Consider the following 12,668-nt stretch of genomic DNA (forward strand, 5'->3'; position numbering starts at 1 on the left):
ACCTTTCTTCTTATGAAACTTTTTCTTGGGACTTTCCTTCTGAAGATTTGGACATTCATTCCTGAAGTGTCCTGGTTCATTGCATTCATAGCACATGACCTTCTTCTTGTCAAATCTTCTTTCATCAGAAGATTCTCCACGTTCAAATTTCCTTGAACTTCTGAAGCCTCTGAACTTCCTTTGCTTGGTCTTCCAGAGTTGATTTAGCCTTCTGGAGATCAGGGACAGTTCATCTTCTTCTTCAGATTCTGATTCCTCAGGATCTTCTTCTCTGGCCTGAAAAGCGTTAGTGCATTTCTTGATATTTGATTTTAATGCAATAGACTTACCTTTCTTTTGAGGCTCATTTGCGTCCAGCTCAATCTCATGGCTTCTCAAGGCACTGATCAGCTCTTCCAGAGAAACTTCATTCAGATTCTTTGCAATCTTGAATGCAGTCACCATAGGACCCCATCTTCTGGGTAAGCTTCTGATGATCTTCTTTACGTGATCCGCCTTGGTGTATCCCTTGTCAAGAACTCTCAATCCAGCAGTAAGAGTTTGAAATCTTGAAAACATCTTTTCAATGTCTTCATCATCCTCCATCTTGAAGGCTTCATACTTCTGGATTAAAGCTAGAGCTTTAGTCTCCTTGACTTGAGCATTTCCTTCATGAGTCATTTTCAAGGACTCATATATGTCATAGGCCGTTTCCCTGTTAGATATCTTCTCATACTCAGCATGAGAGATAGCATTCAGCAAAACAGTTCTACATTTATGATGATTCCTGAAAAGCTTCTTTTGATCATCATTCATTTCTTGCCTTGACAGCTTCACGCCACTGGCATTTACTGGATGTTTGTAACCATCCATTAGAAGATCCCATAGATCACCATCTAGACCCAGAAAGTAACTTTCCAGTTTATCTTTCCAGTATTCAAAGTTTTCACCATCAAATACCGGCGGTCTAGTATAACCATTGTTACCGTTGTATTGCTCAGCAGAGCCAGATGTAGATGCAGGTGTAGGTGTAGACTTTTCACTTTCATCAACCATCTTTTACTGAAGCGTTTTTCTCTTCCTGAATCTTTTCTAAACACGGTTAAGTGCTTGCACCTTAGAACCGGCGCTCTGATGCCAATTGAAGGATAGAAAAACACTTAGAAAGGGGGGGATTGAATAAGTGTGACTTTAAATCTTGGACGATAAAAATAAATTGCACAATTATTTTTATCCTGGTTCGCTGTTAACGAAGCTACTCCAGTCCACCCCCGCAGAGATGATTTACCTCAACCTGAGGATTTAATCCACTAATCGCACGGATTACAATGGTTTCCCACTTAGTCCGCAACTAAGTCTTCCAGAGTCTTCTGATCACACACTGATCACTCCAGGAACAACTGCTTAGATACCCTCTAAGACTTTTTCTAGAGTCTACTGATCAACACGATCACTCTAGGCTTAGTTCACTCCTAAGACTTCCCTAGAGTATTCTGATCAACACGATCACTCTAGTTACAAACTGCTCAGCCAACTGCTAAGACTTCCTAGAGTATACTGATCACACGATCACTCTAGTTCCTTACAACTTAATGTAATCTATTCAAGAGTTTACAAATGCTTCTTAAAAGCTATAATCACAAACTGTGATATTTCTCTTATCGTTTAAGCTTAATCTCACTAAGATATTACAACAGCAATGTAGTGAGCTTTGATGAAGATGAAGATTCTGAGTTTTGATTTGATCAGCGTTTCAGCAAGTTAATTTGAATTGTATTTGTTCAGGATCGTTAACCTTGCTTCTCATCAGAACTTCATATTTATAGGCGTTGAGAAGATGACCGTTGAGTGCATTTAATGCTTTGCGTGTTCCGTACAGCATTGCATTTAATGTTATACGCTTTTGTCAACTACCTCGAGCCTTGTTCACGCTGTGTCTACTGACGTAGCCTTTAGTAGCTTTTAACGTTCCTTTTGTCAGTCAGCGTAGTCTGCCACCTGTACTTCCTTCTGATCTGATGTTTGTGAATACGACGTTTGAATATCATCAGAGTCAAACGGCTTGGTGCATAGCATCTTCTGATCTTCTGACCTTGAAGTGCTTCTGAGCGTGATACCATCTTCTGATCTTCAGTGCTTCTGATCTCATGTTCTTCTGATGCTTCCATAGACCCATGTTCTGATTCTGCTTCGACCATCTTCTGATGTCTTGCCAGACCATGTTCTGATGTTGCATGCTGAACCATTTGAGACACAACTTCTGAGCGCTGAATTATGCGTACTCTTTATATATTTCCTGAAAAGGAAATTGCATTGGATTAGAGTACCATATTATCTTAAGCAAAATTCATATTATTGTTATCATCAAAACTAAGATAATTGATAAGAACAAATCTTGTTCTAACAGGTACCTCACAGTTGAAGAAAGTTTCAAACTCAGCAAGAACAGGTGCTCTTCTGATTCTTGTATCAGTAAGAGGTTGAGGAGTCTTACTGATAGTCTTAATTACTTTCATCTTCTTCAAAGAGAATGCATTCAGACAAGCCCCAGATGTGACAGCAAGGTCTTTCACAATACCTTCAGATTCCAGGCTTTCAACAATCTTTGAATGCACCAAAAGATTTGAAATAATCCTTCCAAAAGGAATGATTGTTCCACCTTTTTCTCTGAAAGCGTTTCTGGAATCCTTTACTGCTTTCCACAAGTGGTTGAAGATGATGTAGATCGCATCAACCTTCTTCCTAGTGGCAATGCAATAAAGAATATACTTTTGCTCATTACTGATGAAATCCGAGGCATGAGTTGCTTTCCTATGGTAGAAACACCCAAGAATGATCTTTGTCCAGATTTTGTAGACATCTCTCAAATCCTTGACGTGTTTTGTTTTCTTGACATTTGGATAGAGAGTGGATAGAACATCTTCCCGATCTGCCCTTTGATCAATCTCAAAAGCCCCTTCAGGGTTTTTCAGATCAAACATCACTCTTAGGATGTTTTCAGTAATAACAACAAACTTTCCATGGACGAAAGAAAGTATTGATTTTGGAGCAACCACAGCATGTGCCCAGAACTCCTTGACAAGATCCGGATAAACTGGGCCAACGAACTCAGCAAACAACGAGGTCCATCCTTGAAAGATGATGTCTTCTTTAAGATGAAATCCATGTTCTTCAAGGTTGTCAAAATCAACAATAAGTTCACATAGAACTTCTAATTTGTCCTTGGGAATAGAGCATGCAACAACAGGAGTAAGTTGCAAAGTTTCTTCTTGGAGATGATGAGGAACAGATGACTCAGCATTTTGGGATGAGAAGGCAGCCATGGATGCAGAATGAACAAAAACGAACAAGAGAAGCGAACTGGGTTTTCGATTAGGGTTTTAGAAAACGGCTAAGAACTTTTCAAACGAGAGAATGCAAGAGGAAAGAGAGACAAGGGAGTGAAAAAGATGAATGATATGATTTGAAAAGAATATAAGGAGACAAATATGAAATATAGAATGAAAACGAATAAATAAACAAAATGAATAGATTCAGAATCAAAAGAAATCATTTTCATTAAATGAGAAATGACATTAGGAGAGATAGCATGGTAAATGAAATGATTAAATACAGTTACCTAGGTAGGCGTCTTTTCAATTGCACGCTTCGTACTGACCGTAGAGACACGTGTTCATCATCAGATAATGGATGACAGGTGTGAAATATTCAATAGGCTTTACGCCTTCTGATTCCAATCACTGCTTCTGAATTGATCAAGTTTCTCTTCTGGAAACACTCCTTCTGAAGTGTGCTGATATAAATCTGAATGATCTTCTGATCCATTACTTCTGATATACACAGCTTCTGGAGATTCACTTCTTTGTTCTGCAGCTTCTGATAAGACAAAACTGTATCTGCAGAAATTCTTAAGCTGCTTTGTTTCATCAGAAACAAGTTTATCATCAAACCAGATATTTATTGATTCGTTCACAATCAATGTTTCAATATTGTATATTCTGTAGCATTTTGAGCCTCCAGAATAATCAAGAACGAAACATCATTGCTTTAGAAACAAACAAAACAGATGGTTCCCAGACTAATAAACTTTCTTTTCTGATCTCCTACGAGCATAGTTTCTTCAACAGATTTAAGTACCAGAACTTGGAAGACAATCTTTCTTCCCTTCAAGTGTTGAGACCAACTTGAGTCCAGGTTAAATGTCATGTTGACTTTTATCTTCTTTATCGCCAAGAGAATCTGCAAAAGAAATAGTCTTTTTCTTTGGTACCCACATCTTCTTGGGTCCTTTCTTGTTAGATTTTCTCAAGTTCTGATTGAACTTGGGTTTAACATTGTAAGCAATAGGAGGAACATCATGATAATTTTTAATGTGAGTTTCATGATATTTCCTAGATTGTGTCACATGCTTTTTGGTGTGTGTTATGTGAAAACTTTGAGCATGTGAAGTGTGCCTAATATCATGGGAGTGCCCATACTTGAACTGATCATACAATGGCTTGTATGTGAATTTCATTTCATCAACAGGTTCAAGTTTGTATGGGGTTTCACCCTCAAAACCAATGCCGACTCTTTTGTTTCCAGACACAGCATATATCATAGAAGCTAGCTGACTTCTGCCAATACTTCTAGATAAGAACTTCCTGAAACTTAAATCATATTCTTTCAGAATATGGTTTAGACTAGGAGTGGATTTTTCTGAATCAGAAGGAGATCCAACATTATTGGATAATTTAAAAGTTTTTCTTTTAATTCAGAATTCTCCAACTCAAGCTTCTTTGTTTCAAATTCAAATAGCTTTTTCAGCTTTTTGTATTTGAGACTGATCTGAGACTTGAGTTCCAGAAGTTCAGTTAGACCGGAAACTAACTCATCTCTAGTAAGTTCAGAAAATACCTCTTCAGAATCTGATTCTGATGTAGATTCTGATCCGTCATCTTCTGTCGCCATCAGCGCACAGTTAGCCTGCTCATCTTCAGAGTCTGAATCATCTTCTGACTCATCCCAGGTTGCCATAAGACCTTTCTTCTTATGAAACTTCTTCTTGGGATTTTCCTTCTGAAGTTTTGGACATTCATTCTTGAAGTGTCCAGGCTCATTGCATTCATAGCACATGACCTTCTTCTTGTCAAATCTTCTGTCATCAGAAGATTCTCCACGTTCAAATTTCTTTGAACTTCTGACGCCTCTGAACTTCCTTTGCTTGTTCTTCCAGAGTTGATTCAGCCTTCTGGAGATCAAGGACAGTTCATCTTCTTCTTCAGATTCTGATTCTTCAGGATCTTCTTCTCTAGCCTGAAAAGCGTTAGTGCATTTCTTGATATTGGATTTTAATGCAATAGACTTACCTTTCTTTTGAGGCTCATTTGCGTCCAGCTCTATTTCATGACTTCTCAAGGCACTGATAAGCTCTTCCAGAGAAACTTCATTCAGATTCTTTGCAATCTTGAATGCAGTCACCATAGGACCCCATCTTCTGGGTAAGCTTCTGATGATCTTCTTTACGTGATCAGCCTTGGTGTATCCCTTGTCAAGAACTCTCAATCCAGCAGTAAGAGTTTGAAATCTTGAAAACATCTTTTCAATGTCTTCATCATCCTCCATCTTGAAGGCTTCATACTTTTGGATTAAAGCGAGAGCTTTAGTCTCCTTGACTTGAGCATTTCCTTCATGAGTCATTTTCAAGGACTCATATATGTCATAGGCCGTTTCCCTGTTAGATATCTTCTCATACTCAGCATGAGAGATAGCATTCAGCAAAATAGTTCTGCATTTATGATGATTCCTGAAAAGCTTCTTCTGATCATCGTTCATTTCTTGCCTTGTCAGCTTTACGCCACTGGCATTTACTGGATGTTTGTAACCATCCATCAGAAGATCCCATAGATCACCATCTAGACCAAGAAAGTAACTTTCCAGTTTATCTTTCCAGTATTCAAAGTTTTCACCGTCAAATACCGGCGGTCTAGTATAACCATTGTTACCGTTGTGTTGCTCAGCAGAGCCAGATGTAGATGCAGGTGTAGACTTTTCACTTTCATCAACCATCTTTTACTGAAGCGTTTTTCTCTTCCTGAATCTTTTCTAAACACGGTTAAGTGCTTGCACCTTAGAACCGGCGCTCAGATGCCAATTGAAGGATAGAAAAACACTTAGAAAGGGGGGGTTTGAATAAGTGTAGCTTTAAAAACTTGACAGATAAAAATAAATTGCACAGTTATTTTTATCCTATTTCGTTGTTAACTAAACTACTCCAGTCCACCCCCGCAGAGATGATTTACCTCAACTGAGGATTTAATCCACTAATCGCACGGATTACAATGGTTCTCCACTTAGTCAGCAACTAAGTCTTCCAGAGTCTTCTGATCACACACTGATCACTCCAGGAACAACTGCTTAGATACCCTCTAAGACTTTCTAGAGTATACTGATCCACACGATCACTCTAGTTACAACCTGCTTAGATAACCTCTAAGACTTCCTAGAGTATTCTGATCCACACGATCACTCTAGTTCCTTACAACTTAATGTAATCAATTCTAAGAGTATTACAATTGCTTCTTAAAAGCTATAATCACAAACTGTGATATTTCTCTTAACGTTTAAGCTTAATCTCACTAATATATTACAACAGCAATGTAGTGAGCTTTGATGAAGATGAAGATTCTGAGCTTTGAGTAGAACAGAGTTTCAGCAAGTTAATATGAGTTGTTTTGTGCAGAATCGTTAACCTTGCTTCTCATCAGAACTTCATATTTATAGGCGTTGGAGAAGATGACCGTTGAGTGCATTTAATGCTTTGCGTGTTCCGTACAGCATCGCATTTAATGTTATACGCTTTTGTCAACTACCTCGAGCCTTGTTCACGCTGTGTCTACTGACGTTGCCTATAATAGCTTTTAACGTTCCTTTTGTCAGTCAGCGTAGCTTGCCACTTGTACTTCCTTCTGATCTGATGTTTGTGAATACTACGTTTGAATATCATCAGAGTCAAACAGCTTGGTGCAAAGCATCTTCTGATCTTCTGACCTTGAAGTGCTTCTGAGCGTGATACCATCAGAACTTCAGTGCTTCTGATCTCATGTTCTTCTGATGCTTCCATAGACCCATGTTCTGATTCTGCTTCGACCATCTTCTGATGTCTTGCCAGACCATGTTCTGGTGTTGCATGCTGAACCCTTGAGACAAAGCTTCTGAGCGCTGAATTATGCATACTCTTTATATATTTCCTGAAAAGGAAATTGCATTGGATTAGAGTACCATATTATCTTAAGCAAAATTCATATTATTGTTATCATCAAAACTAAGATAATTGATCAGAACAATTCTTGTTCTAACATACCCAACTGGATTTGGGCCTTCAATCACAGCTTATTTGTTGTTACAATATAACAGTTACTTTTGTTACAATCAAGGTCTTCAATCTTTTAGTTTCCGTGAATATCTCCATATTTAGAAACTATATAATCTTCAAATATTCTGATTTGATTCTTCTTATTGATTCCTCAAATCTTCTTATTGACTCTTTAGACCTGTTATGTATATATGTCTTTATTTGATTTGCATAATATCCCTGAATATTAATTCTGCATTCTTCTGTCGTTATTAAATCACACATATTTAATTAAAACTCTTCACTTCAACTCAGGCATGTTGTAACATCTCATGTGACATGTTATTCCAGATGTTGAATTACTTCAAGATAACATGTTCTATCATTCTAGTGGGACTTTTTGTTGTACCTGTTCTTCTTAACATGTTTTCACAGTACATTATTGCTGGTATTATTTGTTTAAAAAATTAAGCCAACCCTAAAATCTAGGAACTAACACACTTAACAAACATTCCCCGGAAACGACGTCATTTCGTTGATGCAGGAAAGCGGAAAGCAAAAGATTTAGAAGTATTCCAAGATTTAACGTGTCCACAGAGAATAGTGCGAGGGAAAGAAAGCCATTCAACGGTTTCCGCATTTTTGAGCTTGGGTTTAAATAAACTGAAAGTAAAAAGGTATAAACAGGAAAGTAAATTTGTTCTTCAGAGAGAACAACCTATCAAGCATGAATATACACTTACTCGTCACAAACTTAAACTTATCTATCACGTGCCCTCAACCTACAATAATCGTCAAAATCATCATGTATCTCTCACATCAGTGCCCATTTTTGCAACATCTACGAGACGTATCACAATAAAGGTTATGTCTAACACAAAGTTACGAGAACAGCCGTATTCTCGCGTCTGCGATCACTCATGCGAAACTCAAACACGGAAGCATTAAGCTTCGATACACAAGTGATTGTTAGCTCTAAACTTATTTCTAGAATTGAGAAACTAACATTTTTCCTCCCTTAATCTAGTTTCGTGATGTATATTTCTACAACAATACAAATCCAAACATGAATACAAAAATATTAAGGAAAGCATCAAGATTGATTTGTAAAACAAATTTTATACAATGCCATGAGCGATAAATATACATGATTTCAAATTAAATGTACATACAAACCCAACAAAAAGAAATACACAAAGAGGAAGAGAGAAAAACGAAGCATCTCACGGGTTGTCAGCTTCGATTGATGAGAAATCCATTTCCAATCATCCACATGCAAGACCCAAGTGTTGTTTTCTAAGCTAATCTAACTAAAAATGACATGGAATGGAATTGGGACCAAAAAAAAACCAAATACCATTAACCATAACTGTGCTGAAATGACAAAAATATAGGCAAAATTCTCACAAGCGCACTAAGCGGGCTCACTAGGCTTAGCGCGCTTCCATTTATTACAAAAATATTTGGATTTGCAAAGGGAACCGCGCTTAACAAGCTTACAAAGTTGGATCTACCTCTGCCACGAAAGTTGTAGCGCACTAGAGATGGGGCTTAGCGGGCTGTAATACGGTAGGAGAACTGACTTTTTAAATGTTGCGGATAGTAAGAGTCGCCACCGACTTTTATTTTATCCAATTGGAAAGGCTAAAAGAACATGAAAGACCTTTTGAAAAGATTTTGAGTTTGGGGGGTAAGTTATACAAAGGGAAGGTGTAAGCACCCTTTGTATCCATGGTTATCCATGGGTTCTTAATTGCTTAGCTCACTTTGTTTGAAATGTTTGAAAAGAAGTGTAGTGTGTGTTTAGAAAAGATTTTTGAATAAGGACTTTAACTTGTAAATAAGTGTAGCCTTTTGGAAATTGTTTTGAAAATAAGTGTATGAAAAGTAGTTTTGAAGTATTGTGAGCAAGCAGTTAAGCGCTACCTACCCTAAGTTCGTCTTTCTTGTTCTTTAAGTCTTTCGTTTGAAGGGCTATCCATACCAATTTTTAGGCATGTAGTCTTTTCATTGGATATACGGGTTATCGAGGGTTGTCGTTTGCCATAAGTTTATCCATACCATAAGAAAGGTAGGAAGTCTTAGGAAAGGACGAGAATAGTCATTTAGGCGACCATTAAGGATACCTTAGCATTCGAAGGGACGATCATCATTTGTCGAGGCAACATCGAGGGACATGATCGTTTTTTAATCGTAGGCAACTCGAATGGACTATGATCTTTTATGATGATTTTTCGTAGGCAGCAAGCTAAAGTATCCCTACATCCGAGGGACTTGACTATTTTGATCGAAAGGCAGCATAAAAGGGATTACCCTAAAGGTGTGTGGGTGCAACAATCACGTGGGTTAAATTCAGATATTTATCTTGCATTAGGTGAACTATATTCAATTAATTGTTTTGCCACTCCCTATTTTACTAACCACGCAGTTAATAACAATTATAATGTGCGGAAAGTAAAGTCCTACGCTATTACAGGGCTTCGGGACTAGGGGATACATGACCAAAACGGGGGGATGCGGAAAGTAAAGTGCGGGAATTTAAAAGTCCTAATTACTATTACATCAGAATTGAATAAGCGACCTATACATAATTTCTAGAATTTTAAAGGAACAATTTAAATAAATAAATAAAAATTTAGACACGCATGCGACAATCAATCGAGCGTTTGAAATTATGAGAAATCAAACCTTTTGGAAGTTTATGTGAAAAACCTATTTTTTAAACCTAATTTTAATTAATTATCAAATCAAGAATAATCCTAATTAATGTCCTTATTAAATTCATTATATACAAAATAAAAATTAATTGACTAAAATGTAAGCCTAATTATTTTTAACCTAATAGTTAATTAAAAAAATTAATTAATTAAACACTTTTTAATATTTTAAAGAAAAAAAAAAGAACTTTAGAAAAAAACTAAGTTATTTGTTATGCAAAATAAAATTATCTATGTGTAAAAAAGGAAAGAAAACAATTTAAGAAAACCAAACAAAAGAGAAAGTAAGTAAAAAATAAAAAAAAATAAGAGAACCTGGCGTATGATCCAGTGTGCCATGATTCTGAGGGTCTATGATATGTCTGTGTCTCCACAAGCATTGAATTCGACTGTGCAATAATCTGAGGGCTGAGAGGCAATGACGTAGCATATGTGTGTAGGTGGGGAAAGCACAGGATCCGTGTTTGAAGGATTTGAAAAAATATTGTCAATCCTGGGGATCGATGTAACACCCCGTAATTTCATGAATTAATTTAATCAAGTTAAATTAATTATTCGAAAATTATTTAACTATTCAGTAGTTAAAATTGGATTTTTGGAAGAATTACGGGAATTATTGTTATTGGGCCATGACGTAATTAGTAAAAAGGGAGGTAGGTGCCAATGGAGAGGCCTTACTAACTAATTATCCTATTTTTTTATAAAATAGGGAAATGATGAAAATAAAGGAAATTGGGAAAAAAAGAAGGTTAGAGGCAAAAGGAACAGAAGTCTGAGAACTAAAGAGTACGTGAAAGAGAGAAGAGCCAAAGGAGAAGGAGACCTTCGAAGATTTGACTCTGAGGTAAGGGGTGATTACTCTAATTATGTAGTATTATGATTTTGATGATGATAGGATTGAATTAAGGGATTAGAATCTCTATTTGGGATGTTAGGTTTTGTGAAATACCAACACTGACATGCATGATTTGATGAATTGACTGCAATTGATGATGTAGTATGGTTACATGATGTTATGGTATGTTATTTGTGCATTAGAATCATGTATTTGGAGTATTTTGATGTTATTGGTGATCAATTTCGTAATGGTATGAGTTGGTATGTGTTTGAGATGCATAAAAGCCTTAAAAATCATGTTTTTCAGCTACTGGGTTCGTGGGAACCGGTTCCCATGTGGGAGGAACCGAGTTCCAGTGTTTTTAAACGTTAAAAATGGCATTTTTGGGTCCAGGAACCGGTTCCCATGTGGGAGGAACCGGGTTCCAGTACAAATTCCAGCAGCACGTTTTGAAAACTATTCTAACTTTAAAAGCTTCTAATTTTTGAACCGTAAGTCCGTTTTAGACGCTGTTTTGGACGTTGTTTCTTAAATTAAATACTCTACGATATAAAGTAAAGAAAAAAACAATAACTTGATTTTATTTTTAAAATCTTGATTGATTTCGTTTATGGCTTGTTTTGTACATTGTGTGCATGATTTGGTTAATGTGACAATGTGGTGATGTTGTAATGATATAACTGTGATTTGACGTTATATGTGGTGTGAATTATATATGATGAATAGGTGATATGGACGTAAGGTCCGAGTTTTGTATCTTGTTTATAATATTTATTGGGTGATGTCTTACATGTATGCGTGTGATATATTTTATGAATGCTAAAACATATGCATGCTTATTGGTGATGAATTGGTGATTGATAATGAGACGATGTATTACATCGGATGGGTGATGTTGTAAGAATTTTATACATTGCATTCATTTGCATACATTTTGGTGATGGATCCCGATGATGAAAGTGGATCAAAATGGTGGGCATAATTCCCATGGTGAGGAATTTGTGCTTGTTGGACTGTATCTTGGTGATGAAAAAGATCAGTTGGATGGGTTTAACCCATGTATGGTACCACATGCATAAGAGTCTGCATGGTCTTTGTATAAATTGTGACATGTCAGGATGAAATCCGGTGTTATGATTGTGTGGTGTTATTAGTGCATATTTTTGACTTATGCTTGTGATTGGTATGAATTGATAAATCTGAATATGCTAAGTACGGTGGATAATTGCTTATGAAATTCTATATCTGATGATTTATAATGCTATTTAATTATGATGTAGTCTCACCCTTACTTTGATGATTTCAGATTGAAGTAGCGGCCTAAGCGATCGGTGAGGATGACTCGTAGAGTTATCCGGTTATGTTGGGTCGTGTCGGTCATGCTCTGATCTTGTAACACTGGGGGACGATAGTCTTAGAGTTGCTTGTGATACACTGTTTTCCATTATTGGTTTATGTACCGTTGATTTTATTAGAGATGTTTCATAACATTGTTGAATGAGTTTCCGCTGTGCTGAACATGTGTTTTAATATTTTTAGATTATTCCTAATAAAGCATGACAAATGACTTGGAGTTTATTTATTCTATTAATTGTAGCATCCTTGCTGTATAATTACTCTGATCCTTATTATACTTTTCGCGGGGGGTTTTAGAAGGGTGTTACAATAGTGGTATCAGAGCAGGTCGGTCCGTTCGGCCAATTGTCGAGTCAGTTGAGTTGCACGACAGCTGAATACTGTCGTCATATTATCCCTTGGTATGCGACATGTGAGTGGATCACTGTCGGTACTTGGTTGTTTG

Source organism: Vicia villosa, unplaced genomic scaffold, assembly GCF_029867415.1.
Source record: "Vicia villosa cultivar HV-30 ecotype Madison, WI unplaced genomic scaffold, Vvil1.0 ctg.000415F_1_1, whole genome shotgun sequence".
Lineage (NCBI taxonomy): Eukaryota > Viridiplantae > Streptophyta > Magnoliopsida > Fabales > Fabaceae > Vicia > Vicia villosa.